Below are 17,790 nucleotides of genomic sequence, written 5' to 3' on the forward strand. Positions count from 1 at the left end.
GTCTTGATTAAAAAAAAAAATGTCTTGATTAAAAATGTCAACTTTTATAAGTCCTGTCAGGTGAATATAAAGACAAAAGCTCAAGTGACAAATATGAGATACCATTAAGTTAATAACTTGACTTCAAATCCAAAGACACTGCAAGTTACATATTACATAGAAAGTTCTCAAAATAGGGGTGCCTGGGTGGCTCAGTCATTAAGCGTCTGCCTTTGGCTCAGGTCACAATCCCAGGGTCCTGGGATCAAGCCCCACATTGGGCTCACTGCTCAGCGGGGAGTCTGCTTCTCCCTCTCCCTCTCTCTGCCTGCCACTCCCCCTGCTTGTTTGCTCTCTCCCTCTGTCAAATAAATTAAATCTTTAAAAAGAAGAACGTACTAAAAATAAATGAATTGTTAAATAGCTTTATGGAGATCTCAATAAAATAGATGGGAAACTGAACTGGATACTAGGATTCTTGCATTTCAATATACTGTCTTTACTTTCTTGTAATTTTTAATATCTTGCACAAATTTAGTATGTACAAGTTTTAAATAGTGAACTTCCAGAGGGCTCATCTTATGTAATTTGCTTCATACAATGCTCATTTCAGCAGTTGCACATATAGGAAGCCAATAACCTATTAGTAACAATGGTAACAATGACAAATAAAGCAGTTTCAATCATTCTGAATATGTTACTGTTTACTCCAACGTTCAGAGTTTAGAGAACAAAGTTAAAAATTTGAGATTACTGTTGCAATGAGCAATACAGAAGGCACCAAATCTCCGGAGAGAGGAAAAAGAAGTTGATTTCTCCGTGTTTTTTCATGCTCTACAACACTATTGAAAAGCAGTTTCTCATACATAACTACTGATTTACTGCCCTGGAGGGCAAATTAAATATGAGATCACATGGAAATAAGACACGTGCCATTCTTTTAATTCATGCAAAAGTTCACAGTGCTGTAAAACCATGTGGGTGTATGTATACTCCATTTACTTGCATCAAACAAAAAGTAGCAGGGATCAATGTCCCTTCTGAATTTTGACACTGATTATTTCACTCCATTATCACAAATAGAAATTTACTAAATCTATAGCACCAAAATCTACTACAGTATACTGTATACAGTATACTGTGAAACCATTTAAAATATGATGTTACTCTGGGGTGCCTGAGTGGCTCAGTTGGTTAGGCATCCAACCCTTGATCTCAGCTCAGGTCTTGATCTCAGGGTCATGAGTTCAAGCCCTGCATTGTGCTCCATGCTGAGCATGGCACCTACTTAAAAAGGAAATACATAAAAATAAAATAAAATATGGTGTAGTCTGAACATTTTTTAAGGATTTATTTATTTGAGAGAGGGAGAGTGTGCAAGCACAGGGGGAGGGGCAGAGGGAGAGAATCTTCACGGCGACTCCCCACTGAGCATGGAGCCCATCGGGGGCCCAGTCCTATGACCCATGAAATCACAGCCCAAGCCAAAACCAAAAGTTGGAAGCTCAACTGACTGAGCCACTGAGTGCCCCTATACATTTTACTGGTTTTTGGGAAACGTATCTGGCTGTGACACATTAAAAGAAATCAAATAAAACCTTCAATCACTGAATATGGAAACTTTTTATAAGATAAAAACCCTACACTTTTTTAAAAAGATTTTATTTATGTATTTGTCAGAGAGAGAGAGAGAGAGCACAAGCAGGGGGAGCAGCAGGCAGAGCAGGCAGAGGGAGAAGCAGGCTCCCCCCAGACCGCAGAGCAAGAAGCCCGATGCAGAACTTGATCCCAGGACTCTGGGATCACAACCTGAGCCGAAGGCAGCTGCTTAACCAACTGAGCCACCCAGGCGTCCCAAAACCCTACACTTTAAAAACTAGCATCTCAATTATATTTAGGACCACTCACTAATTTTCTACAACAGAAATTGTAGACTTTTTTTTTAACTTTATTTATTTATTTGACAGGCAGAAATCACAAAAATAGGCAGGCAGGCAGAGAGAGGAGGAAGCAGGCTCTCCGCTGAGCAGAGAGCCCGATGTGGAACTCGATCCCAGGACCCTGGGATCATGACCTGAGCCGAAAGCAGAGGCTTTAACCCACTGAGCCACCCAGGATCCCTAGACTTTTTTTAAAGATTTTATTTTTAAGTAATCTCTACACCCAACATGAGGCTCGAACTTACAACCCTGAGATCAAGAGTTGCCTGCTTTCTTGACTGAGCCAGCCAGGCGCCCTGAAGTTGTAGATTTTTAATTAAATATGATCCTTTGTAGTTTAAGTGGAATGAAATTGATGTATCTATATAATATACAATTTCAAGAGGTTTATAATAATTACTCCAATATTTTCAGAATACTTTGAGAGGTAATAAAGTGATTCTACCCTCTTTAAGCTACCGTCAGCTTAAGGTATGTAGGGGGATAAAAGATTTTTGCTTGTATGCAAACCTATTCTATTTTAACTCAGTGGTTGTTAATCAGGGGCAGTTTTGCCCCCCAGAACACATCTGGAAACTTCTGGAGACGTTTCTGGTTGTTCAAACTGGGGGGGGACAGGGATGGGGACTTCAGTGGCCGTCTGATGGGTCAGTGGAGACGGGATGTTGCTAACCCTCCTGCAGTGCCCAGGACAGCCCCCCACAACGAAGAGTTACCTGGCCTCAGATGTCAATAGTGCCAAGGCTGGGGAACTCTGTTTTAACCTAATGGTGCCACTTTCACAGTGCAGATGCTTTTGGGTAATGAGCCCCATATCCCTTCCTAGTTTCCCAATATCAGAAACAGCAATTTAGGGTCTATTGGAAAATACTTGGCACTGACACCTTGATAAATTGGGATCATTACTTTTATTGTTCACAAGTACAAATAAGTAAGTCATATGTCATATTCTGAGGAAAACCTCTAAGTCGTATGTGTAGTGAATGTCACCCTTGGAGACACGAAAAGGTGGAGCGTCCTGCAGGGCAGCAAGGCATGAGGCAGCGGAAATGGCTCCCATCTTCCTTGGGGCCCTGGAAGCCGCGATCCAAGCCAAACCTTGTTCCAGGGTCCCTGGATAAGCACTGTGGGGCTGATCTCCCACCAGCCCCACCACCCCGTCCCCACTGCCTTCCCGACAAAGTTTTCCTTCTTGGGGTGTCTTCAGAGACCACACTTGTGAGGTTTCATTTATTTATTTTTTTCTCCCAGCTGTGTTTGTTCTCCGAGGGCTTCTCAGATTAGCCAGAAGCCACCTCCATCCCCTTGCTTCTTGTCTTGCATCTGCTCCCCATTTGCAACACCATGGAACAGTGTCGAATTAGTAAACCTGAACCGAATCTCCTGTATCCTTTAGCCCAGGCGTCACTTTCCAAGTGGACACAGTAACTGAGGTCCAGAGAAAAGTGGCATGAAGTCCACGTCACTGTGAGATCATTTCCAAAGTCCCCTTCTCCCTTCTCCTACTTTATTCACTCATTCTAGAACTCTTGTCCCCTCTCCTTCCTGCCTCAAGAGCCTCCTGGGTGCTGCCCTGGTTTTGGGGGGGCCCTGTGGCTGCCAGTCCGACGGGGACGTGGATAGCTCTTGGTCCCAGAACGCTGTGCCTGCCTTCTGTCGTCCTCTTTCTTGGCATTTACAGTGGAGTCATCGCCACACTGAAATCTTCATCAGCACCGCGGGGCCCATGTCAGGGAATCCGAACACCTTGGCCTCTAAGATCTGAACCCCACTTGGCTTTTCAGATGCATCTACACTGATGCTCCCTCCCCATCCTCCTGACCCCTCCTACCTGCCGGCCCCTGCAGGGGGCCCTGTCTCACACCACCCCCCCCTACCTCCTCTGTTGTCTGTGTTTGTTTTCTTAGTTTCCTTATCTTCAACGCTGTGAGTTTTTTACCTTTAAACATCTTAGCCATTGTTCCAGGTCTCTCTTAATTACTCCTTTGAGAAAACTTTCCCTTTTTTTGCCTTTTTTGTAGAGTTTTATGACTGACTTGTCTAATCTACCAACTTTGTATTCTCTCCTTTTCCTGTATTCTCATAGTATTTATTTTCACATTTGCATATGCAGATGTTGCCAACATGATTTACTTTTGTGTCCAACAAAACTGAAACTTCCTGGAGGGCAGAGACTGACTTTGTTTCATTTTTTGGTGTTTCTAAGGGCTCATGAATATTTGTTGAATATAATTGAACTAACTAATCCTAATCATAAACTTGATTTCTGTGAAGCCCAGTACATTTTTTCTTCTCATTCTTAGACAGAAAAAAGGAAAAAAAAAAAACCAGTTTCCAGGATCTGTCATAAAAAAGGCTTTGGAATATTGTTGTCTCCATCCTGATATTTTATGCCCTATTTTAGGACAAGAAAATCTTATGAAACTATGATATTCAAAAGGCTCGTCAGGCTTTGTAGGTTAATTTTATAGCCATAGCCATGATGAACTTTGACTTATTTTTCACAGGCTAACATTGTCTTACTTCAGTGAAAGTGAATCACTACCGCTTAGAAACAAAAATTAGACAAACCAAGTGTAGTTTTGCCAACATCATATTCCTAAAGTGAGAATTTAAAGAACACTTGCTTCAATAATATGCTTGTGTGCCTTCATCGCATGAATAAAGACCAGTAAATCATTGAAGCTTAGTAGTAAAAGCAAGACTGTACTGAGTCTTCTGATATTTTCTTATAGAGGTTTATTATTTACACTGCTTCTTAGATATTACACGGAAAGTTTTTCATGGTCTTGGCACATAATACCTGCTTTTCTAGGCTAAATTCTTACAGCCATTCATGGAGAAGGATTTTCAGTCTCTGCCTGTTGGGCTGCCTGTTGGAGTTTACTCAGAGGTCTGTAGCCCAGCCCATATGTACTTCCTTTGCCAGCCTTTATAAAGAGGCAGAGGGGGCATCAGGCCATGTACCACGTTGGCTAGAAGGTCTCATTTTCATAACAGAACCTTTAACTGCCCTCCTCTTAGTTGATATACAAAGCATATGAATTAATATATCAAAGCTTTGGCCCTTAAGTCTTGGCCAGCGTCAATGACCTTGTACTCTCCTGTATGAATAGTTAGCAGCAGCCCTTTAATGAGAAGTGTTGTTTCTGGAAGGCTGCAAAGACTGTCCGTACAGATCAGAGGTACTGGATAGGTTGTTGCTTGCAGCCACTCACTCATTCTGTAGTGTTAATCAGTCACAAAATTTTGTCCTTCCTTTCTCCTTCCTTCAGCCTCAAAACTTGCCAGTACGGTTACTCAGGCAGCTACGATGAATGGATCAGAGTTGAAACGCAAGCGGAAACCTTGCCATCCTGGGGAACAATAATCTAAATGCTATTCTGAATTAGGCCAGACCTGAGTACTTTACTTAGTTAAACAGGAAAGTTTGCACATGGTTTAATGTGTTGTGCTTTGTGATTGTGGCAATGATTTACACGAAGGGGAACCCTGTTAATTAATTCCTTATGACACTTATGTCCCACTTAGCTCACAGCATCATCTTTATGAGAAATCAGGATTTCTCCTGGTACTAAAAATTGAGAAAGTTTTACTTCCCTAAATCAATCAAAGAAAAACCCTAGCTTTCATATTATGAAAACTGGAAACCCTTAAAATGGTTACCGTTCTCTCTTTTGATGGACATTCAGAGCTTTACAATCAAATCTCTGGCCTGCCTTTAGATTTATTTTTATTTATTTATTTATTTATTTATTTATCTATCTATCTGACCCACACAGAGAGAGATCACAAGTAGGCAGAGAGGCAGGCAGAGAGAGAGGAGGAAGCAGGCTCCCTGCTGAGCAGAGAGCCTGATGCGGGGCTCAATCCCAGGACCCTGAGATCATGACCTGAGCTGAAGGCAGAGGCATAACCCACTGACCTACCCAGGCGCCCCTGCCTTTAACAAGGACATTTTCCTCTGTGCTCACAAGGGGAAGGTTCAGGAATCTAGCAGCTTGTCTACTTGGCTGCATTACTTCTTTGTTTTAAGCTCCCCTTTTCTTGATTCCTTCAACTATTTCATTTATCCAGCATCCTCTTTGTTTTCATAAGTTGCCTCAAATCATTTGTAGAAGTCAGCTCTTGCCAATTACATGAAAAGTAACTCAATAACTCAGTCTGTATTTGGCCTCATTTTTAAGGATTTTACTTATTTATTTGAGACAGAGAGTGAGTGAGAGAGAGCATGAGAGGGGAGAAGGTCAGAGGAAGAAGCAGACTCCCTATAGAGCTGGGAGCCCTATTTGGGACTCAATCCCAGAACCCCGGGATCATGACCTGAGCTGAAGGCATTGGCCTAACCAAATGAGCCGCCCAGGCGCCCCTGGCCTCATTTCTTGTTATTTTTCAAGGCAAGAAATGAATGACATTTGAAACATTTTATGTAAATAAGGCAGAGTTCTTGGGGTCAGAGTGAGCTCAATTTAAGTGTTCTGTTGAAAATTGTTCTTCTCTCTGTGTTCCTTCTAGCTCAACATCATGAATGTTGCCACCATCTTTAAGGCAGAAAGGGAATGGAGGAATGTGGGAAGGAAAGAGAACAGATGTGTGATCCTAAAATCATTATTGCTGGCATATGAAGAATTCTATATAGCAAATCTTGCTACTATGGAGGAAAAACCGTAGCTCTCTACCTGAGTTAAAAGGATATACATTCAATGAAGTTTTTTTTTAAAGATTTTTATTTATTTATTTGACAGACAGAGATCACAAGTAGGCAGAGAGGCAGGCAGAGAGAGAGGAAGGGAAGCAGGCTTTCCACTGAGCAGAGAGCCCGATGCGGGACTCGATCCCAGGACTCTGGGATCATGACCTGAGCTGAAGGCAGAGGCTTTAGCCCACTGAGCCACCCAGGTGCCCCACATTCAATGAAGATTTATTGAGAGTTTATTGTACAAGGGCTCATAGTAAATACTACTAATGTGGCTTCCTATGTTTTTCTGCCCCCAATATTCCTACTAATCAGATCAAGAAGGCCTGTGGTTGTTGTCAAGTAACAAAAATAATACAGTTTAGTAACAAATTTGATGTTTTTTTATTAGAGGGAAAGCAGTGCATGGATTGGGGAGTACAGTGCCTCACATGCGTCATTCCCCATGGATTTCAGGCAAAAGCGAGTTTCATAGAGCGTTTGAAGGGGCAGCCCAGGAAGAGAGCACAACTGGCAGGAAGCCAAGGACTTCCTTATAAGGCTGGCAGGTCCTATTTTCTAGGGTAAGGTAGGCCCGCTAAAGCAGAGTGGGAGGGCAGTGACTGGTGTATGTTAGGAATTTCTTGGAAGCGCAGGCCGACTTAGGGTTTCTATTTTTATTTTTTATTTATTTTTTATTTTTTTTTAATTTATTTGACAGACAGATCACAGATAGGCAGAGAGGCAGGCAGAGAGAGAGGAAGCGAAGCAGGCTCCCTGCTGAGCAGAGAGCCGGATGCGGGGCTAGATCCCAGGACCCTGAGATCATGACCTGAGCCGAAGGCAGAGGCTTTAACCCACTGAGCCACCCAGGCGCCCCCGACTTAGGGTTTCTAGATGGAAAAAAAAATTGGTTATATATATCCTCTTCATTTTTTTTTAATCTCCTGGACTCAGAGTTGTAAATGGAGGGAGCAAGGCTAGCAGAGTGATCGCAGAGCACGAGGCTGCGGCCAGAGTTTCAATCTAAGCGTGGGATGAGGTCAGGTCCAGCCCTAGACAACCAGAGCACCCCGGGTGCCTAGGAAAGGTCCTTGGGAGGAGACATCAGGAAATACAGGATTGCTGCTTACTCCGTGCATCTGTCAGCTGAGGAGCTGGAAGGAACAGGTTTTCCAGGTCACGTTATAGAAAGTGAAACGTGGCTAGAAGGAACACAGGTTTAGTGGACATGAAAACTGGCTGGATGGAACACGGTTCTATGACCCATCTACCAGCTGGGTTTAACCACTGAACAACTATGTATGCTGCAATGACACGAGAGTGCATTTATCTTTTTGAAAATTAGTATTTTCGTTTTCTTTGGATAAACACCCGGAAGTGGAATTGCTGGATCACATGGTAGTTCTAGTTCTTTCTTTTTTTTATTTTCAGATTGAATATATGTATTTGTCAGAGAGACAGAGAGAGAGAGAGCGAGCGAGCACACAAGTATGGGGAATGTCAGGCAGAGGGAGAAACAGACTCCCCACTGAGCAAGGAACCCAATGCATAACTTAATTCCAGGACCCTGGGATCATGACCTGAGCTGAAGGTAGATGCTTAACTGTCTGAGCCACCCAGGCGTCTCATCTATTTCTAAATTTTTTGAGGAATTCTATACTGTTTTCCATAGTGGTTACACCAACTTACATTCCCACCAACAGTGCACAAGGGTTCTCTTTTCTCCACATCCTCACCAATACTTGTTATTTCTTGTTTTTTTGATAATAGCCATTTTGACAGGCAGAGGTGATATCTCATTTTGGTTTTGATTTGCAGTTCCCTGATGATAAATGATGTTGAGCATCTTTTCATGTATCTATTGGCCATTTGTATCTCTTTTTTGGAAAAATGTCTATTCAGAACCTCTGCCCATTTTTAAATCAAATTGTTTGTTTGTTTGCAATCGAGTTGTATGAGTTCATATATTCTGGATATTATCTGCTTATCAGATTATGATTTGCACATATTTTCTTCCTTTCAGTAGGTTGACTTTTCATTTTGTTGATGATTTCCTTTGCTGTGCAGAAGTTTTTTAGTTTGATATAGTCCCACCTGTTTATTTTTGCTTTTGTTGCCTTTGCTTCTGGAGTTAGGTTTGGATTTGAAATGTGTGGTGGGAAATTTTAAAGTACATTTTCCTTATATTGTAGAATCTGTATGTACACAAGTGAACAGGCATTTTATGCATTACATATGATTAAAATGTAATAAAATGGATTCCTGATGTGTCCATTTATGTTAAACATAAAAAAAAAGTCATTGCCAAGACCAATGTCAAGGAGCTTACCTCTTATGTTTTCTTCTATTAACTTTATGGTTTCAGATCTTAAGTTCGAGTCTTTAAACCTTTTTGAATTTTTGGCTATGGTGTGAGGCAGTAATCCAGTTTCATTCTTTTGCATGTGTCTGTCCAATATCCCCAACACCATTTATTGAAGAGACTGTCCTTTCCCCATTGTATATTCTTGGCTCCTTTGTCATAAATTAATTGGCCATATATGTGTATGTTTATTTCTGGGCTATCTTGTTCCATTGATTAATGTGTCTATTTTTATGTCAATATCGTACTGTTTTCATTATTATAGCTTTGTAATATAGTTTAAAATCAGTAAATGTGATGCCTTCAGCTTTGTTTTTCTTTCTCAAGGTTGCATTGGCTGTTTGGGGTTTTTTGTGTGATTTTACAAATTTTAGGATTATTCTATTTCTGTAAAAAATGCCATTAGACTTTTGGTAGGGATTGCATTGGATCTGTGGATTGCTTTGGGTAGTATGGCCATTTTAACAATATTAGTTCTTCCAATTCATGAGCATGGAATATCGTTCTATTTATTTGTTGTTTTGTGAAATCTTTATTTATTTATTTATTTAAAAGAGTGACAGAGAGAGTATATGGGGGGAGGGGTAGAGGGAGAGAGAGAGAGAATCCCAAGCAGACTCCACACTGAGCGTGGAGCCTGGCACGGGGCTGCATCTAATGACCCTGAGATCACAACCTGAGCCGAAACCAAGAGTCAGATGCTTAATTGACTGTGGCACTCTCTTTCTATTTGTTTGTGTCTTCTTCAGTTACTTTCATCAGTCATAGTTTTCAGTGTATAGGTCTTTCACTTCCTTGGTTAAAATGATTCCTAGGTATTTTATTCTTTTTGATACAATTATAACTTGTATCAAATTGCTTTTTAAATTTCTCTTTCAGATAGTTCATTATTAGTGTTTAAAAACGCAACAGATTTTTGCATACTGATTTTGTATCCTGCAACTTTACTAAATTCATTGGCTAGTTTTATCAGTTTCTGGTAGAATCTTTAGGATTTTTTATATATAATGTGCTATCCACAGTGATGGTTCTACTTCTTCCTTTCTAATTTTGATGCCTCTTATTTCTTTCTCTTGCCTAGTAGTTCTGGCTAGGATCTCCAATACCATGTTGAATAAAAGTGCTGAGAGTGGGCATCCTTGTCTTATTGCTGATCTTACAGGAAAAGCTTTCAGCTTTTCACCATTAAGTATGATGTTAGCTGTGGGCTTGTCAAATATGGTTTTTTTTTTTTTTTAAAGATTTTATTTATTTATTTGACAGAGAGAGATCACAGTAGACAGAGAGGCAGGCAGAGAGAGAGGTAGAGAGGGAAGCAGGCTCCCTGCTGAGCAGAGAGCCCGATGCGGGACTCGATCCCAGGACCCTGAGATCATGACCTGAGCCGAAGGCAGCGGCTTAACCCACTGAGCCACCCAGGCGCCCTCAAATATGGTTTTTATTATGTTGAGGTATGTTCCTTTTATACCCACTTTGTTGCAAGTTGTTTTTTTTTTTAAGATTTTATTTATCTATCTATTTATTTATTTATTTGAGGGAGAGAATGAGGGAGAGAGAGCATGAGAGGGAGAAGATCAGAGGGAGAAGCAGACTCCCTGCTGAGCAGGGAGCCCAATGTGGGACTCGATCCCGGGTCTCCAGGATCATGACCTGAGCCGAAGGCAGTTGCTTAACCAGCTGAGCCACCCAGGCACCCTGTTGCAAGTTTTTATCATAAATAAATGCTGAATTTTGTCAAATGCTTTTTCAACTTCAATTGAGATTATCATGTGATTTTTATTCTTCATTTTGTTAATGTGGTGTATCGTGTTGTTGATTTGTAGACATGAATCATCCTTGCATCCCTGGAATAAATACCACTTGTTCATGATGTATAATTTCTTAATGTACTTTTGAACTTGGTTTGCTAAATTTTATTGAGAATTTTTGCATCTATGTTCATCAAAAATAATGGCCTGTAATTTTCTTTTCTTGTGGTTTCCTTGTCTGGTTTTGGTATCAAGGTAATGCTACCTTCGGAAAATGAGGTTGGAAGTGTTCCCTCCTCTTCAACATTTTGGAAGAGTTTAAGAAGGATAGATATTAATTCTTCTTTGAATATTTGATAGAATTCGTCAGTGAAGCCTGTACTTGTCTTTTAGGTAGCATTTGTTTACGAGTCACTCTCTTTACTAGTAATCCATCTGTTCAGTTTTTCTACTTCTTCATCAGTCTTGGAAGATTGGATGTTTCTAGGATTTTATCCATTTATTCTGTTATCCAATTTATTGATATATAATTGTTCATAGTAATCTCTTATGATCCTTTGTATTTCTGTTGTATCAGTTGTATTGTCTCCTATCATTTCCGATTTTATTTACTTGAGCCCTCTCTCTTCTTTTCTTGGTGAGTCTACCTTGATTGCCAATTTGTTTATCATTTCAATGAACCAGCTCTTAGTTATATTTTTTTTTTAGTGATTCATCAGTCTTATATAATACCCAGTGCTCATTACATCACATGCCCTCCTTAATGTCTATCATTAGGAGCACCCCTCCAGCAACCCTCTAGCAACACTTAGTATGTTTCCTATGATTTAGGGTCACTTTCAGGGAACGCTTGGGTGGCTCAGTTGGTTAAGCAAATGCCTTCAGCTCAGATCATGATCCTGGAGTTCCAGGATCGACTCCCTCATTGGGCTCCCTGCTTAGCAGGAAGTCTACTTCTCCCTCTGACCATCTCCCCTCTCGTGCTCTCTCTCTCTCTCACTCTTTCTCTCTCTCTCTCAAATAAATAAATAAAATCTTTAAAGAAAAAAAAAAGATTTTATTTATTTATTTGAGAGAGAGATTGAGATCACAAGTAGGCAGAGAGACAGGCAGAGAGAGAGGAGGAAGCAGGCTCCCCACTGAGCGGGAAGCCCGATGCAGGGCTCGATCCCAGGACCCTGAGATCATGACCTGAGCTGAAGGCAGAGGCTTAACCCACTGAGCCACCCAGGTGCCCCAAATAAATAAAATCTTTAATTAAAGAAAAATCACTTATGGTTTTTCTCTCTCTCTGATTTTGTCTAATTTTTTCCTCTCTTCCTCTATGATCCTCTATTTTGTTTCTTAAATTCCACATATCAGCGAGATCATATGATAATTGTCTTTCTCTGATTGACTTATTTCACTTTGAACAATACCCTCTAGTTGCATCCATGTCATTGCAAATAACAAGATTTCATTTTTTTGATGACTGAGTAGTATTCCTTTGTACATATATACCACACCTTCTTTATTCATTCATTCGTCAATGGACATCTGGACTCTTTCCATAGTTTGGCTATTGTGGACATTGCTGCTATAAACATTGGGGTTCAGGTGCCCCTTCAGATCACTACATCTGTATCTTTGGGGTAAATACCCAGTAGTACAATTGCTGGGTTGTAGGGTAGCTCTATTTTCAAAGTTTTGAGGCACCTCCATACTGTTTTCCAGAGTGGCTGCACCAGCTTGCATTCCCAACAACAGTGTAGGAGGGTTCCCCTTTCTCCCCATCCTTGCCAACATCTGTCGTTTCTTGACTTGTTAATTTTAGCCATTCTGCCTGATGTGAGGTGGTATCTCATTGTGGTTTTGATTTGTATTTCCCTGATGCCAAGTAATATTGAGCCTTTTCTCATGTGTCTGTTGGCCATTTGGATGTCTTCATTGCAGAAATGTCTGTTCATGTCTTCTGCCTATTTCTTGATTGGATTATTTGTTCTTTGGGTGTTGAGTTTGATAAGCTCTTTATAGATTTTGGATACTAGTCCTTTATCTGATGTGTCATTTGCAGAGATCTCCCATTCTGTCGGTTGTCTTCATTTGCTGTGCAAAAGCTTTTTATCTTGATGAAGTCCCAATAATTCATTTTCACCTTTGTTTCCCTTGCCTTTGGAGACATGTCTAGCAAGAAGTTGCCACGGTCGAGGTCACAGAGTTTGCTGCCTGTGTAATTTGCTCCAATATACCTTCTGCCCATCTCTCTCTTCCCTCTTCTTCTGAGAGCCCAATTATTCTAATACTATTTCACTTTATGGTATCACTTATCTCTCAAATTCTCCCTTTGTGATCCAGTAGTTGTTTATCTCTCTTTGTCTCAACTTCTTTATTCTCCATCATTTTGTCTTCTCTATCACTAATTCTCTCTTCTGCCTCATGTGTCCTAGCAGTCAGAGCCTCCATTTTTCATTGCATTTCATTAATAACCTTTTTGATTTTGACTTGATTAGATTTTAGTTCTTTCAGCTTTCCTGAAAGGGATTTTCTAGTGTCTTCTATGCTTTTCTCAAGCCCCACTATATTATAAAGATACTATATTCATTATTCTGAACTCCTGTTCCAACATTTTACTTATGTCCATACTGATTAGTTCCCTAGAAGTCAGTAACTCCTCTTGTTCTCTTTTTCGAGGTGAGTTTTTCCATCTTCTCATTCTGTCCAGAGAAGAATAGATGATCGAGAGAACCAAATAATAAAATGGCAACAATGACCCCAGAGAAATAGACACTAAACAAATCAGAAGAGTTCCCAAATAGAAAAAAAATAAAATTAAAATTAAAAAAAGAGAATATAATCAGACAGGTGAGCAGAATAGAGCAATACACTGGATCCTGTGTGTATTTTGGTCCAGTTGTTAGCTTAGATCCCAACACTGTAAAGAAAGAAAAACTTATATATGTACAAAAATGAAATTAAATACAATGAAAAGATAGAATATAACAAAATTTAAAATGTAAAATTTAAAATGTAACAAAAATTAAAGAAGATTTAAACAAGAGTTGATAAAATACGAAATTTAAAATGTAACAAAAATTTAAAAAGATTTAAACAAAGGAGTTGATAAAATACGAAATTGGTTGAGAAAAGGAAGAGAAAAAAATTATAATTGAAAGAATAAAGAATTGTGTGTCGGGGGGAAACCCCATGATTTCTAGATGCTATATTCCCCTAGCACTGGAGTTCCGCAGTTCTCACTGATCAGTAAACTTGGTCTTGGCTGGATGTTCTTGCTGATCTTCTGGGGGAGGGGCCTGTTGCTTTGATCCTCAAGTGTATTTGCTCCGGGCAGAATTATACTGCCCTTGCCCCAGGGTTAGGCTAAGTCATCTGCTCTGGTTTGCTCTATGTGGCTTTTGTTTCCTGAACGCTTTCCTCACACCTTTAGAGGATGAGAATGAAAATGGCGGCCTCCCAGTCTCCAGCCCTGGAGTCAAGAGCTCAGGACCCCACTCCTCAGTGCAGCCTCAGAGAAAAGCAGCCCATCACTCCCGTCTCCCTGGTCTCTGGCTGCACTCTGTGCTCACCCAGCCTGTGACCGAGCATGTCTGTCTCAGGCACATGACCCTGTTTCGAGTCTCCAAACCCTGCAGACTCCTGCAGTGTGCTACAGTTCCATTCCTCTCCAGGGAGGAAGGGGTCTCGCTGATTCTCTGCTTGCTGGGCCCCTGCTCGGAGAGCAGTCCCCCAGCTGTGCCACAGTTCGTTTATGACAGCCCTGAGCTGAGAGCCCACTCTGGGCTCCCTGATTGCAGCCAGCTTTCCAGCTCCAGTGCCTGGGAGCTCTGCCACACTCAGGCTCCCCCAGTCTTCCTGTGACCCCGGGCATCCTTAGACCACACTGTCCCTGCTTAGCCACAGGAGCGCCTCTCAGGCCAAGATGTCGCTACTCAAGCAGACTCCTAAAAGTTCCAATCTTGTGCTCCACTGCTATATCACTTTCTGGTGCTGGCTTATGCAGCACCCACCCCCCCCCACCGCCACCTTTCCCTGCAGTTTATCTTCCCGTGTATCACTTTGAATTTACTTCTCCACACCTCCTACCCTGCAGAAAGTGGCTGCTTTTCTGTTTGTAGAGTTGCAGCGATTCTTAGATCTCCAGTTGAGTTCATAGGTGTTCAGAATGATTTGATAGCTATCAAACTGAATTTCTGGAACCAGTTGAAACTAAGGTCTCCTATGCCTTTGCCATGTTGGACTAATCTCCCAAAGCTGCTCTTAGTTTTATTGATCCTTTCTGTTGTCTTAATAGTCTCTATTTCATTTATTTATTCTCTTACCTTTGTATTTCTTTCCTCCTATTAAATTTGGACTTCATTTGTTCTTCTTTTTCTAGTTCTTTGAGGTATAAAGTTGGATTGTTTGAGATTTTTCTTATTTTTTGATGTAGGTATTTATCACTATGAATGTCTGTCTTAGAACTACTTTTACTGCATCCCATAAATTTTGGTGTGTTGTATTTCTATTCCCATTTGTCCCAAAGTGGTTTTTTTATTTCTTTTTTAATTTCTTTATTTTATTTTATTTATTTATTTGACAGACAGAGATCACAAGTAGGCAGAAAGGCAGGCAGAGAGAGAGGGGGAAGCAGGCTCCCCGCCAAGCAGGGAGCCCGATGCGGGGCTCGATCCCAGGACCCTGGGATCATGACCTGAGCCGAAGGCAGAGGCTTTAACCCACTGAGCCACCCAGGTGCCCCCTTTTTAAATTTCTTCATTGACCTGTTCATTGGCTGTTCCCTCCTGAAATTCTTTTTTTTTTTTAAATATTTTATTTATTTATTTGACAGAGACAGAGAGAGCACAAGCAAGGGAAAGTGGCAGGCAGAGGGAAAGGGAGAAGCAGGCTTCCCACTGAGCAGGGAGCCTGATGTGGGACTCAATCCCAGGACCTGAGATCATGACCCGAGCCAAAGGCAAACACTTAACCGACTGAGCCACTTAGGCATCACTCTCTCCTGAAATTCTTAGCAGCAGGCAGGTAAGAGGCATAACTATGACAGCACAGGGGTCTGGTCATGGACAACAACTGCCTGTGGCCTCAGCAAGAAAGGTATTGTTGTGCTGGAAGTAGTGTGGGCTAGGAAGGAGGGACGTGACTCAAGACAGGGGATGGTCAGAAGATGAGAGGCACGGGCCCTGCAGAACAAGGAGTGAATTATCTTTCCTCCACGATTCCATTTTCTCTCTCAAATTTCCTGTGTCTTCCACAGTTCTCTATATTAACGCACAAATCTGTTTTCTCCCAGAGTCCTCTTGTTCTCCCACAAATCTGTTTCATCCCATTAGCTTTTGTGCTCTCCCACAATCCATCAGTGCTCTCCCAGAATCCATCACGCTCTCCCACAACCCTTTCTGCTTTCCCACAATCCTCCTGCTTCCCCTCCAGTTCCCTGTGCTTTCCCACAGTCCTCCATGTTCTCCTACAATTCCTCATGCTTTTCACAATGCCACCTTTCTCCCATAATCCTCTTCTCTCCCATAGTCCTCCTGTGTTCCTACAATTCCTCATGCTTTCTCACAATGCTACCTCTCTCCTATAATCCTCTGTAGTTTCCCACAATCCTCTGTTTCTCCTACAGTCCTATGGTGATTCCCCACAATGATACCTCTCTCCCATAATCCTTTGTTGTCTCTTATAATCCTCCTCCTCCATGTTCTCCCACAATTCTCCTCCTCTCCCACAATTCCGCATGCTTTCCCACAATGCTGCCTCTCCTCCACAATCAGCCAGTGATTTCCCAAATCCTCTCTGCTTTCCCACAGTCTTTTAGTGATTCCCCACAATGCTACCTCTCTCCTATAATCCTCTGTGGTTTCCCCCAATACTCCATGTTCTCCCACAATCCTCTGTGCTTTTCCATAATCTTCTGTACTCTCCCACCATCCTCCAATGATTCCCCACAATCCTACCTCTCTCCCATAATCCTCTGTGTTTTTCCATAACCCTCTGTGTTTTCCTGCAATTCTCCTCCTCTCCCGCAATCCTCCATGTTTTCCCACAATGCTACCTCTCCTCCATAGTCCTCTGTGGTCTCCCATAATTCTCCAGTGATTTCCCCCAGTTCTCTGTGCTTTCCTACAATCTTATGTTCTCTCCCACAATCTTTTAGTGATTCCCCACAGTGCTACCTCTTTCCTATAATCCTCTGTGGTCTCCCACAGTCCTCTGTGCTTTCCCACAATCCTCTGTACTCTTCCACAATTCTCCAGTAATTTCTCATAATATTACCACTCTCCCATAATCCTTTGTGCTTCCCACAATCCTCCAGGCTATCCCACAATTCTGTTTTCTCCTGTTATTCTCTCTGTGTTCTACCACAACGGTGTCTCTCATCAAAGTCCTTTTCCTCTCCCACCATTTCTGATGCTTTTCTACAATAGTCCTTCTCCTTTACAATTCTCCTGTGGTTTCTCATAATCCTCTGTGCTTTCCCACAATCTCCCGGCTCCTCCACAGTTCTCTATACTTTTCTACAATGCTCTCTTTCTTCTTCAGTCCTTTGCAGTTTCTCACACTTTTCTGTACCTTCCCAGTTTTCCTGCCCTCTCACAATTTTCCATGCTTTCTCAGAATGCTTCCCCCCAACAATCCTCCATGTTGTCCCATAATCCTTTTGCTCTCCCACAATCCTCCTGCTCTCTCAGTTTCTAATGCTTTCCCGTAATGCCACCTCTCTACCACAATCCTGTTTTCGCCCATAATCTTCCATGTTCTCCCACAGTCCTGTGCTTTCACAAAATGCTTCCTCTTTCCCGTAATCCTCTCCACTCTCCCACAATCCTCCATGTTTTCCCATAGTCTGGTGCCCTCCCTCATCCTCTGTGGTCTCCTCAAATCCTCTATGCTCTCCCATAATCCTTTGTACTTGCCTTTCTGTTTTCTCCCACATTTTTTCTACTTTCCCAGAATACTCTGTATTCTCCCACAGTCCTTCATTATTTCCCACAAGTCTCTATTATTCCACAATTGCAGGTCTCTCCTACAATGCCCTCTGATGGGTAGGTAAGGGTCTTGGCTATGACTAGGATCCTGGTGTGGCCATGG

This window comes from Martes martes (assembly GCF_963455335.1).
Source record: "Martes martes genome assembly, chromosome: X".
In the NCBI taxonomy this organism is placed as follows: domain Eukaryota; kingdom Metazoa; phylum Chordata; class Mammalia; order Carnivora; family Mustelidae; genus Martes; species Martes martes.